A 13,120-nucleotide genomic window follows, 5' to 3' on the forward strand; every position below is an offset into this window, starting at 1 on the left:
GAGGTGAGGGTGTGGAGGTAGGGTGGAGGTGAGGGGGCGGAGGTAGGGTGGAGGTGAGGGGGTGGAGGTGGGGTGGAGGTGATAGGGTGGAGGTAGGGTGGAGGTGATAGGGTGGAGGTAGGGTGGAGGTGAGGGTGTGGAGGTAGGGTGGAGGTGAGGGGGTGGAGGTAGGGTGGAGGTGATAGGGTGGAGGTAGGGTGGAGGTGATAGGGTGGAGGTAGGGTGGAGGTGATAGGGTGGAGGTAGGGTGGAGGTGATAGGGTGGAGGTAGGGTGGAGGTGAGGGTGTGGAGGTAGGGTGGAGGTGAGGGGGCGGAGGTAGGGTGGAGGTGAGGGGGTGGAGGTGGGGTGAAGGTGGGGGCGTCAGAAACCGTAGTACTTTGCAGGTTGGTCCCTGGGGACGGGCTGACACCTGGTGTTGTAGTAAAATTCTTGACCTCTAATCACAGCCCCCTACACCACATCCTGTGAGACGTGTTGAAAAGCATTGCTCCCAGTTTACTGACTTTTCTGTTTTGACTTGTTCATTATTGTAGAAGATACATGATAAGGAGCAAGAACTCAGTTTTCAAGGCCTAGTCGAGTTCGAAGGAAGTCCACTCCTCAGAGGAACCTTGGAGGAAAAGAAAAAAAAATAAAGAAAGAAAGAAAAGAAAAGAAATCTCTTTTATCCTATAGTAACTTCCAGGAAATCTCCAAAAACCGAAACAGTTAATTTGTAAGCTCCCTTTCATTTTTTCCTAAACAGTGCCACCTACTGTCCATTTGAAGTCATCAGGAGGCTTGCTGGCGAGGACCAAAGAGAAATAAAGAAAGGGGAAAAAAGAACAGAGAAAATTAACTCCCAGCCTTGGGTCATTGGAAGAAAGATGAGAAAAGACCATTACGAAGCAAAAATAAGTATTTTGACTCGTTATCTTTTTAAAAGGCTCGCGAGAAGCAAAAGTCACTTAAGACATTCCCTTAAAATAGCTTTTTTTAAGGGCGCTATTTTGGAGTCCTCTAGAAGATGGTTTTTATTTTGTTTTATTTTCTTTATAATGCTCGCTGTTGGCGTATTTTAATGTTAGGGGACCAGGTTAAGAAAAAATACAATTATTTTTGTACTTTTTCGCTCACCCAAAGCGAAACTTCCATGTAAAAGGGACTTTTGACACTAGACATCAGCTCAGAAACTTTTGAGTTGGTGGGAAGAAAGGGTTAACAAGTGGTAGAGCAGTCACGTATCTTTTAGAGTTTCAGCCGGCTTTCGGAGGCTTCAGGTGTATACATACACACACACACACACACACACGCACACACACCTCCCAGCTCTCTCTCCCCAGGGCAGTTACTTAGCCTAAGGGCACCATTTGGCCTTAAAGCAAATTACTTAAACAGAACTGGCAGGGCATCGCGAAGTGGGAATCCTTGTAGCTCAGAGGAGTCAGTCTACACAGCGTGGCCTCCCGGCTCCACTGCTGGAGGAAAGGAGGGAATCAGGTGGTGGCCAGCATGTGTGCACAACATTTCTCTGCACACGTTTGCAATCAAGTTAATTGAATTCATTGGCGTTTAGAACCGGTCGCTAGCTCAGAGAGAGCTTTGAATGGCCAATTTCTCTCTCCCTCTCCTCCTCCCCGTCTCCCGCCCGCCCGCGCTCCCAGTTCCCTCCCCTCCGGGTTCCCCAGTCCGCACCTCCCTTCTCCACTCCCCTCACCCCCCACTCCCTCCTCCGCCCTATTAAAACACCCACCAGCTCACTTGTTAAGACCCCCTTAAGTTGGAGGAGGCAGAAAGGCAACAACCGCGAGGAAGGAGAAGTCAAGACGTCTGGAAAGAATTACCCAGTCCTGGCTTCCAGCAGCCCATTGAACCAGGGACTTGAACCAGCCCCAGCCAAAGACTTTCTCCCGATTCTACGCTTCCTGGGTTCTGCTGAGTTTTCACCAGGCTTTTTTTTTTTTTGTACGAAGAAGAGACTTTCCGATATTAGGGGAGGGGGAACTAGAGCATAAAATAAAATAAAGTTAATTTATTTTCAAAGCACAGATAACATTTTCTTTAAGGGTTAGAAGATTGAAGTGCAACGGAAATATTAAAAAATACTAGTGATTTTTTTTTTTAAGTGAGGGAGACCTAAGCATTTAAGACTCCCCCATCCTTTTTAAATGTTGTTTTTAAATTTTTTATTTTTTTTGGCCGGTCGTCTCAAATTCATCTGATCTCCTATTACCTCAGTTTTGGAAACTGCCCGCCACCGACCCTCCGGGACCACACAGACAGGCTGAGGACAACTTTATGACCAAGAGCTGAACAAGGTACGTTACACTGGCGCGATTTGGTGAACGGTGAGGGTCCTCGAATAGGCCAGGGAGAGGGAAGACATTATTCACGTTAAGAGTTAAAAACAAATTTAAGTCAGTTTTCGACAGAAAAGTTTGAGGTCTGAAAATTTCCAACAGACTGCAAAATCAGGGGATATTTCAGATCACTGTCAGGCTTAGCAACATTTCCTCTGTCTTCTCCCATCCCTGCGGCGCTGCCAGAAATCCGCTGCCTTTCTGGAACACAGGTAACCTCTTTGCCTCGGAAAGGCTGCAAGTCCCTGGATGTACTTTTCCATTCCGCATCTTCCCGAGCTGCAGAGGGGCTCACGAGTTAGGAAACAAGAATTTCCACTGTGTATGGAAAATGCATTCCGCGCAGCCTCCCCCTTCCCCCTTATTCCCATCACTTCTCTTCTTTTTTTCCCACACATTCTCTGTGGGAAGGAAAGCCCTGGACAGCCTAGCGCGTTTTCCAAGTGGGAAGCCTGTTTCTTACTTGGAATGCAAAGGGTTAAAGCGATCCTGGGTCCCAGCTCTGGCCCCAGAGAAGGAGGGTCCTTCGCCACCGCCTCGCAAGCTACCGGCCTCGTTCGGCCACTCCCCGTCTTCCCCTGGCCTCCCCTCCTTTGCACTCCCTGCACCCCATTAAAGTGTCACTGTGGGTCTGTCCGGGCTCAGCCTGGCTCCAGAAGCCATACTACGGTCTGGGGTCCCTGACCCAAGCAGTGGCACTCGGAGACCCGAGCGAGAGGAGGGCGCGCATCCCTCCTCTCGGCTGCAGGGCTGCCCGCCGGCCCGCGAGGGCAGGGCGTGCGCGGGGACCGCGTGCTGCGCTCAAGCAGCTGCAGCGTCCCGGGAGCCAATTCCGACGTGGCAACGAGCACGCTGGCGCCTCTTTCCGCAGCTGCAGCGCGGGACACAGTCGGGTGGGGATTTGGGGGTGCCTTCCCGAGCGCCCAGCCCCGGGTGGGGGATGGGCTGTGGGAGCCGGGGTGAAGGTGGGAGGCGAGCCAGAGGCTAGGTTGGGATGGATAATCAACACCTTGGGCGGAATTCGTCACGGTGGTTCCCGCCCAGCGCGAGCGAGGGCTACAAAATGGGTCCCTGTGAACCGGAGGGCGGGTCTGAAAGGAGGGTCTGTGTGAGAGCGAGGACTGAGAGGCTAGAGGCTTTTCCTCAGGCTGAGGATACGCAGCCGAGGGGAAGTGGCTCTGAAGGGATAATTAAGGCTGGAAAGAGAGGCTGGGAGCTGAGAGGCGGTGCCTGGGGAGGAGGGTTTTCAAGACCTGGGTCCTATTACACAGCCTTAGGTGCCAGCTTCCCGCGGCCGCTCCCTCCATCCCCCAGACGCCCGCGCTAAGTACTTGGGAGTCACCAACCCCACGCGCCTCTGGGTGGAGTGAGCTGCTACAGCCCTGCTCCCAGAAGGTGGGTGTAGGAGCTCTGCTGGCTCCTCCCTGCCCGGTTCCACACCCTTGGGGGCCATTGCTGCCGGGTGTCTCCCGAACAGCTGCCCAGAAAGGCTACACTACTCCAACCCACGTGACTGGCCTGGGATTGCCTTTGACGTCACACCTAGGGGGGAGGTGTGACGCAATAGGTCGGGAAGTCCTGATTGGCGACCGAGGGCTTCCCCAACTTGAGGCCTGAGTATATATACACTTTCAGCTCAGCCTTAGAGTAAAGCCAAGGAAGTCGGTAGTTGAACATTGCTGGAAAAGGGAAGCGACGGATGAGAACAACTTCACGGCCCATTGTAGATTTCAAGGCTTTTCCGGGCAGATTTCTTATTGTAGTGAAGGCATAGGGTAATGTACCTTTGAAGGTTTAAAACAGGATTGAGATTTTTTGAAAAGGTCATTTTAACAAAATATTGTAAAGGTCAGCACACATTCAAACATGCCAATGATGAAAGGCTAAAAATTAAAATGTGTATTTATATAGAATTGGGTAGAACAAATAGTTATGCCCATCAAACTATTTGTAGATACAATTGAAAATGTGACAGAATCGGTTTGAAAAGAACTCACTTCTAAACTTTTTTTTCCTTTCATTCCAATTTGTGCAAATTGAATCATTCATTACATTAGTTTTCACTGCATTATTCTAGAAGCTAAATAAGATTACTCAGGCAGCTGAAATACTGTTTTTTTTAATACTTACCATATCCCACCAAAGGTTTTCCTAATATTTTGGCTATTCTTTTAAATTTTCAATAAAATTTAACTCTTTGAAGTACAAATTTTAGTATGTATAGTTGTGTATGCATTAAGCAATATTGGGGCTAATAATTCAAAATTCTGAGACATTTCTGGATTAGAGCATTATAATGAGGATATCATTTCTCCTGTTTTCTTTCTCTTATTTATATAACATCTGAGTTGGGTGAACAGAAAAGCTTATTGTAGAAGTGTTGACATGTAAATTACTGGAATTACTTGTATTGTACCTAGAACTGAATCCTTTGTTATCAGAGAAAGCTATGGTGTTTATAAGAATTCAAGGTCTTAAATCAGGGACTAGCATCAAATTTGAATGTCACTCTCCACAAAACGTTTAGTCAGCTACCTTCCTGGAAAACAAGAATTGTGCAACAAATGAGTAACAGACTTACTAGAAAGTAAGTCATATTGAAACTAATCATTAATGTTAAGTCTGTAGAATAGTCCCACGATGTTGAATTTCATAAATATTTTTTTGCCCATGGTTTCCTTATCAGCTAAGTTTATTTTGAAGAAATATTTCTTGAATTGTTAAATTCATGCCTGTCACTGATTCATTTATTTTCTATCATTGGCACTGTGAAGAAAGGCCTTATCTATGGATTAATGGGGAGATCCCCTTTAGCAAAGCTATATTACACAGTTATATTTTCAATCGAAGAACAAGTAGCATTTTACATTATTAACTTCTTGAGTTTTATACAATGTGGGAGCTATGAGTTAATGTAATTGCAGAATAGAGCATGAACCCCATTGTCCCTTTCTGAGTTCTCTTTTTATCCATGCATACCCAAGCTGTGTTCCACGAAGAGGCTGTAAGGACAGAACCAGTGGCAGTGCTAGGACAGCTGAATGGGGGGACAGCTCCTTGCAGGAAAATCATTTCCATCACCCCAATTTGGTTTTAATCCTTTCCTATGTAGCAGCAATCTGCATAGACTTAGTATCATCCCACTGCATATACCTTAAATTCAATAATATTTTGAATGTTACCTATAACTTAATGTTAGCTATAACATGTGGAGTTTATATATATACTGCCTTACAATCTAAGAAAATGTCACTGATATATGAGTCAAAATAAATACAAGGTCAAACTCAAATATTTTTCAATTTAAATAATAAAATATTTAGAAATGAATGTCTCTTAAAAGCGTAATCTGTACTGCAGTTTATTTAAAAATGAACAAGATGTAGTGCATATCTAAATCGAATTCATCATAGAAAAAGCATACTCAGAGAAGTTTAGTTTATTTTTTTAAATTTATTTTTGGCTGTGTTGGGTCTTTGTTGCTGCACGTGGGCTTTCTCTAGTTGCGGTGAGCAGGGGCTACTCTTCGTTGCGGTGCGCGGGCTTCTCATTGCGGTGGCTTCTCTTATTGCGGAGCACGGGTTCTAGGCGTGCGGGCTTCAGTAGTTGTGGCTCGCGGGCTCTAGAGCTCAGGCTCAGTAGTTGTGGCATGCAGGCTCTAGAGCACGGACTCAGGAGTTGTGGTGCACGGGCTTAGTTGCTCTGTGGCATGTGGGATCTTCCCGGACCAGGGCTTGAACCCATGTCTCCTGCACTGGCAGGCGGATTCTTAATCACTACGCCACCAGGGAAGTCCCTGAAAGAAGTTTTTAAATAACCACAGTATAAGGCAAAATGCAATCTGGCCCATAAAGAAGTAAAGTAATAGCTACTATTTATCACATGTCTAATACGTATCAGGCATTGAAGTAGATACTTGACATACATTATATCTGGTATCCCTCCTGCCCACCAAAGAAAACTTTATGAAAAAAAGGAACCTTGCCTCAGAAAGCTTAAGTAACTCACTCAAAGTCACAGTGTTAATAAGGAGAGTGGATGAAATTTAATACAGGAATTCTTGAATATAACACCCTTGAGCTGGACTATACTGCAGCTGGGTTAGTCAAGTTTTATGGGGGTTCACACTGAAGAGAAAACACATCTGATTGAGAGAGATCAGGAAAGATTTCATGAAGAAATTTGGCATTGTGGTATATATGGCTACATAGGGAATGACCTATAGAGACAAGACCCATGGTGGAGGAACATGTAGAGCTAGGATTCCATGCTAAGTCTTCCTGTAATTTCCCTCTTTGCCACAGTGAACTTTAGGATGAAGTTTAGGATGGCAAAATTCAGGAACCAATAGGGCAGTTGGGAGAATGGACATCTTAGAAAGTCTTTGATCAATACAGCTGGTGCAAATGAAGAGAAATCTGAAACGTAAAGTTCTGGATCCAGAGACAGCTCAGGTGACAAGGTCTTCGAAAGGTGTATTGCCTAACCCTGCAAGCTCTGGTCCAGGTCTCTGCTAGAGTAAGTGCAGTGGGACTGGAAAGACAAAGGCCAGCTTCAAAGCCAGAGAGGGAGAGGAGGTCAGAAAGGGAGAAGGGGAGGGTCATATGCTCTAACGTGTAGAGTACTGGGAGATTTCATCTGGGTACTTCTCTTAGGATTTCTAGTTGAGGACGGTAGCAGAGGCAATACACCTGAGGAATGTATAACAATGCAAATGAGATCATGAAAGTTTTCATAGACTTTAACCCAGTGATTGCCAAACTTTGTCACAATTAGAATTACTTAAAGAGATTTAAAAACTCCTGATGCCCTTGTAGCACCCCATGCCAATTAACTGGGAATGTTTCAGAAGCCACACATCAGTAATATTTACAGATTCCCTGGTGATTTGGATGTACATCAACATTTGGGAACCACTGCTTTTTGATCTTTTGCTCACCATGCTTTCTAATCCACTGTTAGCAGACAAATGGCCACAAGCAGAATATGTCTTGTTACAAAGAAGTACATTTCCATATGCCTTGCTAGTGTCACCTGCCTAAGTAGATATTCCTAATTCTAATCATTCTACATGACTTGAGGCCTATTTCCCCCTCCTCCCACACGACACCAGTTTAAGAGTAAAGAAAACCTGTGTTCTAAAACCATTTCTGCTACTTATTTATTTTAGATGTGATCTTGAGCCATGCATTCACTAAACAAACATTTTAAAAAATATCTCCTGTTGTCCTTTGTGCTTTTGTCTGTTTAAATATTGGCTACAAGTAAAAGGACATTGATCTTGTCTTTATTAGATTTTGCGTGTCAGTCCCTGAGATCAATCTATTCCCTCAGTAAAGCTTACTCTAAATGTGCCTTTTATCCCTTTGTACTGTGATACTAGGCAACAGCGAGATACCTCGCAGAAATAGAAAGTGCAAGTGTTACTTGTGCAAGAGTAACTGTTCCTTTATTTTAAGATATTGAAGCCATTAATATCCCATTAAAGCTGCAATAAATATATGTATTCCTTACCTGGTTACAGTAAGCCTGCAAAAGGTATCATTCCCATTTTGCAGATGAGGAAATGAGGCTCAGAGAGTAGATCCCAATATCAGTTTGCTCTTTGCATTCACCCTTGTTCAGGTGACTATGATGAGACTGCCCACAGTGCAGCCTGCATCCATCCTTCTTCTAGACACTCAGCCCTGGTTAAAATCATTAAAATGAACAAATTGAATTATACCCCAAAATATTTGATGTCAGGGATATTAATTGTCCAAGGACACATGGCTCTCATTCATAGACCCCTCAAGTGCTTTGTTTAAAGTTGGATGGTTAATAGGAGGCAGAACTTGGGCTTGAATCCATTTCTTCCCTGCCCTGTTATTCTTTCCATTATGCCAGAGTTACCCCTTGTTAACTAACAAACAACAGTTTAAAGGGGAGGAGAGTCAGGCTGCTTAGGTAGGTACTGGCAGGGTATTAACCCGCAGAGAGCTGACATCACTGAGCTCTAACTGTTGATAATTTCCTTTTAGGTATTTAAATGAGCTCCATCTTTTAATCTCATAATTAGGTGAAGTCCATATGACTAGTTCCATCTTATAGATGAAGAAACTGAAGATGACAAGTATTATGTAGCTTGTTCGAGGTTACCCAATCTTTAAAAGAAACCATTAAAAGATAGTCAGGAGTCTATTCCAACTCAGTCTGGTTCCAGAGGCCAATATATGTGGGTGTGTACACCCGAACACACACATACACACACACACTCACAAGTCATTAGCACTAAACACGAAGCGGAGTGTAGATTAATGGACAATAAATATTGTAAGACAGCTAGAGTTTAAATGGAAAAAAAGATGATCTCATTATCCCTCATGCTCCAAACTTGACCCCTGAACTCATAATATTGCTCAGACTACAACTTATAATTTCAGGAAATGCTGTTAGGGACCACTTTTTTTTTTTTTTTTTTTTTTTGGCGGTACGCGGGTCTCTCACTGTTGTAGCCTCTCCGGTTGCGGAGCACAGGCTCCGGACGCGCAGGCTCAGCAGCCATGGCTCACGGGCCCAGCCGCTCCGCAGCATGTGGAATCTTCCCGGACCGGGGCACGAACCCGTGTCCCCTGCATCAGCAGGCGGACTCTCAACCACTGCGCCACCAGGGAAGCCCCCATTTGCCTTTTTAAAGTCTGTTACCCAAAGGTCTTGTAGAGCCTGTCTGGTACCCTCTACAATCATGACCTTTAAATAGCTGGGCAAGAAATCATAGAACTGGTTTTAAAAGAAGGAAAAAACCTGCTGGATGAAGGATACCCTTAAGGGCTCAGCATATTCATTGCCCCTGCAGCAACGATAGAGGAGGGCCCTGTGCTCTGTCAGTCTGCATTGACAACGTGGGTCCACATGATTTATTCACTTATTTAAAATGTGTTTATTGAGTACCTACTATGTGCCACACCTTGTTTTATGATACAGGAATACACAGTTAATTGAGATACGCAAGTCCCTATGGCCAAAGAGTGTTCTTAGTGTAACTTAGAAAATCAAACAGGGTCAGAAGAGAGAGTGACAGGGAGTGAAGAGAGGGCAGGGTGGAGGAGTCATTTTTTTTTAAATGTTTCCTTTTATTAAAAAACTTTTTTTTGGAGTATAGTTGATTTACTGGAGGAAACACTTTGGAAGGAGTGGTAAGCTAGGGCCTCTCAGAAGAGGTATCACTTGGCCTAATGCCTGCAGCCTTTCCTAGATGCTGACTTGACTCATTTGCATTCACTTTAGCTTCTCCCTGATCCAAAACAGAAGGCCCCTTTAATGAAAGCTGAGGGAACTCAGTTCTCACCACCGCACTAGGGCAGTGAGAGCAGCTGGTATTCTCTCTCATCCACCATTTGCTGTCTGGTTAATACAAGGAAGGTCAAGGGGAGGAAAAGGCTCTGATGCCCAATGACCTATAGAGTCCCACTTGGGGTATACGAGCAAACAGCAAGGCTTATATCTGCTCTACAGATGAAACAAATGGAAACCGAAGCGCCTCTCTTATGGTTAAACAGGATTTTGACTGTTGGCATTAAGAGCAACACTGATGCCACGTAGGTGGAACCACCAGCCAGCTCCCTTTCGGACAATATCACTCCAGGTCCCTTTTGACTGTACACACATAGGAAGGTATAGGACCCCAGCAATCTTCTCTGAGTACAGGCTGGTGTTGTATCTGTACCTGAGTACATGATATCCATTTTTCCATTACAGCAGGAAAACAGTTTTCAACGTTCTTTTCTAATCTTTCCTTACACAACATGTTTATTAATCAGAAGCAAAAGGATGTTGCCTATTTTGTCATGAAGGTTCAAATCTGTTCAGCCAACATTTATTTACTGAGGACAGTCTAGTCACCTGGCATTATGCCACCATGTGAACCCTACTCCTGGTTGTGTGATTTGGGGTAAGTTACCTAAATACTCAGTCTTGGTTGCCTTGTCATATGTATATGTGATTTGTAACATGAGATTAACAGTATATTTATCCCCTAAAGTTATTAAAATTAAATAAGATTTTGCTATTCAAGTAAACAAAACTTGCTTCAATGCCTGGAGCCTAGTAAATGATGAGTAAAAGTTAGCTGACATAACAATGATGCCAATGATGATATTCAGGAATAAAGTCACATCTATCATTCAGCAAATATTTCCTGAATACCAACCATAACGCAGGCAATGTTCTATGTCCTTGGGGCACATTAGTGAAAAAAAAATAAATAAAATCTGTTGATTTTGTGGAGTTTACATTAAGGTGCACCAAGCTATTCTTTAACACTTGGTTTGGCCTAGAATTCTGTGAAGACTAGTCCTTGGTGAATAATTGGTATCAAGTCCAAGAGCAACTTAAAAATCAATTAATAGACTAAAGTCTAATCCTGGGCAAAAAAAATCCAAGTATTATATTTTCACTCTTTATGGGAGGTAGATTTCTAAGTCTTCTCTCAGCAAATGATCTAGGGTGAAACTAACCATATTTTCCAATTTAGCAATAAACCATATGTCTGAGAAGGAGGGTTTGCTTATGAAACAGAGTATTTGAATTGGGGATTGTCTCAGAAAGTCTCACACATATGGTGCCCATATCTCTGAAATTATAAAGAAACATCCTGTACGTCAGCCCCTGAGATCAATCTATTCCCTCGATGCAGCTGGCTCTTTAACCCTTTGGCCTGTACTGAGATGCTACATGTGTCGTGCTAGGCAACAACGCGATACCTTGCAGAAATAGAAAGGTTCTATGGCTGCAGTTTACTAGCAATTTTTCCCAGGCTGAAAAAGGACATTCTGTAGACTCCTATGATGTAAGAGGGTGTTCCCACTTCAGCAGTGGCCAGCGAACTATGCGAACACTCTCTGTGTCCACACGTGCTGATAAAAGCAAGGAAAATGTGAATAATGGAAAAGAATAGCAGGCGGTTCTTTTGCTGGCTGTGCTGATTTGAAACACAAGCAGAACACACTTTTAAGCTTCTCCCAGGCAGAGAGTTTTAGTCGCCTTGAAATTTTTCACTCTTGGGAGAATGACTCATGTCTTGGAAAAGACAAGTTCCTAGTCTGGTGCTCCCAGCACCTTTAGGCATTAGTTAATGTACACTTTGGGAGTTTTCAGCATCCGATCAGAAGTTTTAATTAACAAGGGATGCTGTGCTCTCTTGCCTTTCACTGAAAACTCAGCATTTCACCATTGCCCAGCAGCTTGAACTTTCCATTTGTGTCGTGATTACCTTTATCAGGGTACTTGCTGCATTCTATGAAATCCTATATACGTGCTAAAAGTGGAACGCACATTTGGTTTTTGTTTTGCTTTGTTTTTTTAGCTTCCATGTTAGCTGATACTTTGTATTGTGTTTCTGATTTTTTAAAAAGAGTTTCACAAACACTTTGATTTTGCTCCTCACTGTAGCCCTGTGAAGGGTTGTTGACAAGTACCATCATCTCCATTTCACAAAGAAAAATAACGTCCACGAGCTCAAACCCTGGTCTCCAGCCTGCTCTGCATTACTTAGGTTGTAATGATTTTGGGAAACTAAACCCAAAATGAGTAATGGGCACACAAACAAACACAAACTCAAAAATTATTTCTTGTTAACATAAGAGTCCAAGGCAGGTATTCCTGATTGGTGGCATTGGTGGCTGGCTTCCTTCCATGTGGCAGTTCAAGGACCAAGCTCCCTCTATCTTTGGGCTCTGCAATCCCTTAGGACCTGTTGATATGTACATCAAGACTGTGGAGGGAAAAGAGATATTGCTGGAGGCCCATTCTCCCCCTTAAAAGCCCTATTGGAAGTGGCACATCTCAGATTAACAAAGGCTGGGATGCCATGGCCACATCAAGCAGTCTGCTCAGAAGGAGTGGAAACACAGTTGGTGAGCAGTCACAGTAAGCTACCCTAAAGTGTAATGCATACCCACTCAGGACCACCTCAGTGATGACCACAGGGGCTAGAATGTGAATGGTGGCACTTGGAGCTGAGGGATGTGATGGCCACACAGCTAGTAAACCAAGATGTTAATAGGTTTTATGTCAACATTCAATATATTTTTTTTTGCGGTACGCGGGCCTCTCACTGTTGTGGCCTCTCCCGTTGCGGAGCACAGGCTCCGGACGTGCAGGCTCAGCGGCCATGGCTCACCGGCCCAGCCGCTCCGCGGCATGTGGGATCTTCCCAGACCGGGGCACGAACCCGTGTCCCCCGCATCGGCAGGCGGACTCTCAACCACTGTGCCACCAGGAAAGCCCTCAACATTCAATTTTAAGTCTTAATGTGGAATAGGGAAATATAAATAGCATATCCAATAAGAGATTTTGTAGAGGTAATTGCTTAGCCCAAAGTAACTTTGAAAATAAATTTACTTAGCTTTCAAAAACTAGTTGAATTAAGGGAAAAGATTAAATTGGAGTTACCTGCAAATTTAGAGATGTCTTTCGTTATGCTCATGAGGTGACTTTTGGAATGCACCTGGTTGAGGCTGGTTGCCAGTAGAGCCAAACATGTGATTAGAGGGTTGGAACTTCCATTTCCCTGCCCAGACCATTGAGGAGGGAAGACAGGCTGGAGATTGAGTTCAGTTGCCAATGGTCAATGATATAATCAATCATGCCTATGTAATGGAGTCTGTAAAAACCCCAAAGGAGAGGGTTCAGAGAGCTTATGGATCGATGAACATGTGGAGATTTGGGGAGAGTGGGGCCTGGAACTCCATGCCCTTTCCCCATACCTTGCCCTGTGCATCTGGCTGTTCCTGAGTTACA

The sequence above is a fragment of the Delphinapterus leucas genome, chromosome 17 (genome assembly GCF_059928025.1).
Source record: "Delphinapterus leucas isolate spDelLeu-1000000601 "Yukka" chromosome 17, BTC_Dleu_Yukka2, whole genome shotgun sequence".
NCBI lineage: Eukaryota > Metazoa > Chordata > Mammalia > Artiodactyla > Monodontidae > Delphinapterus > Delphinapterus leucas.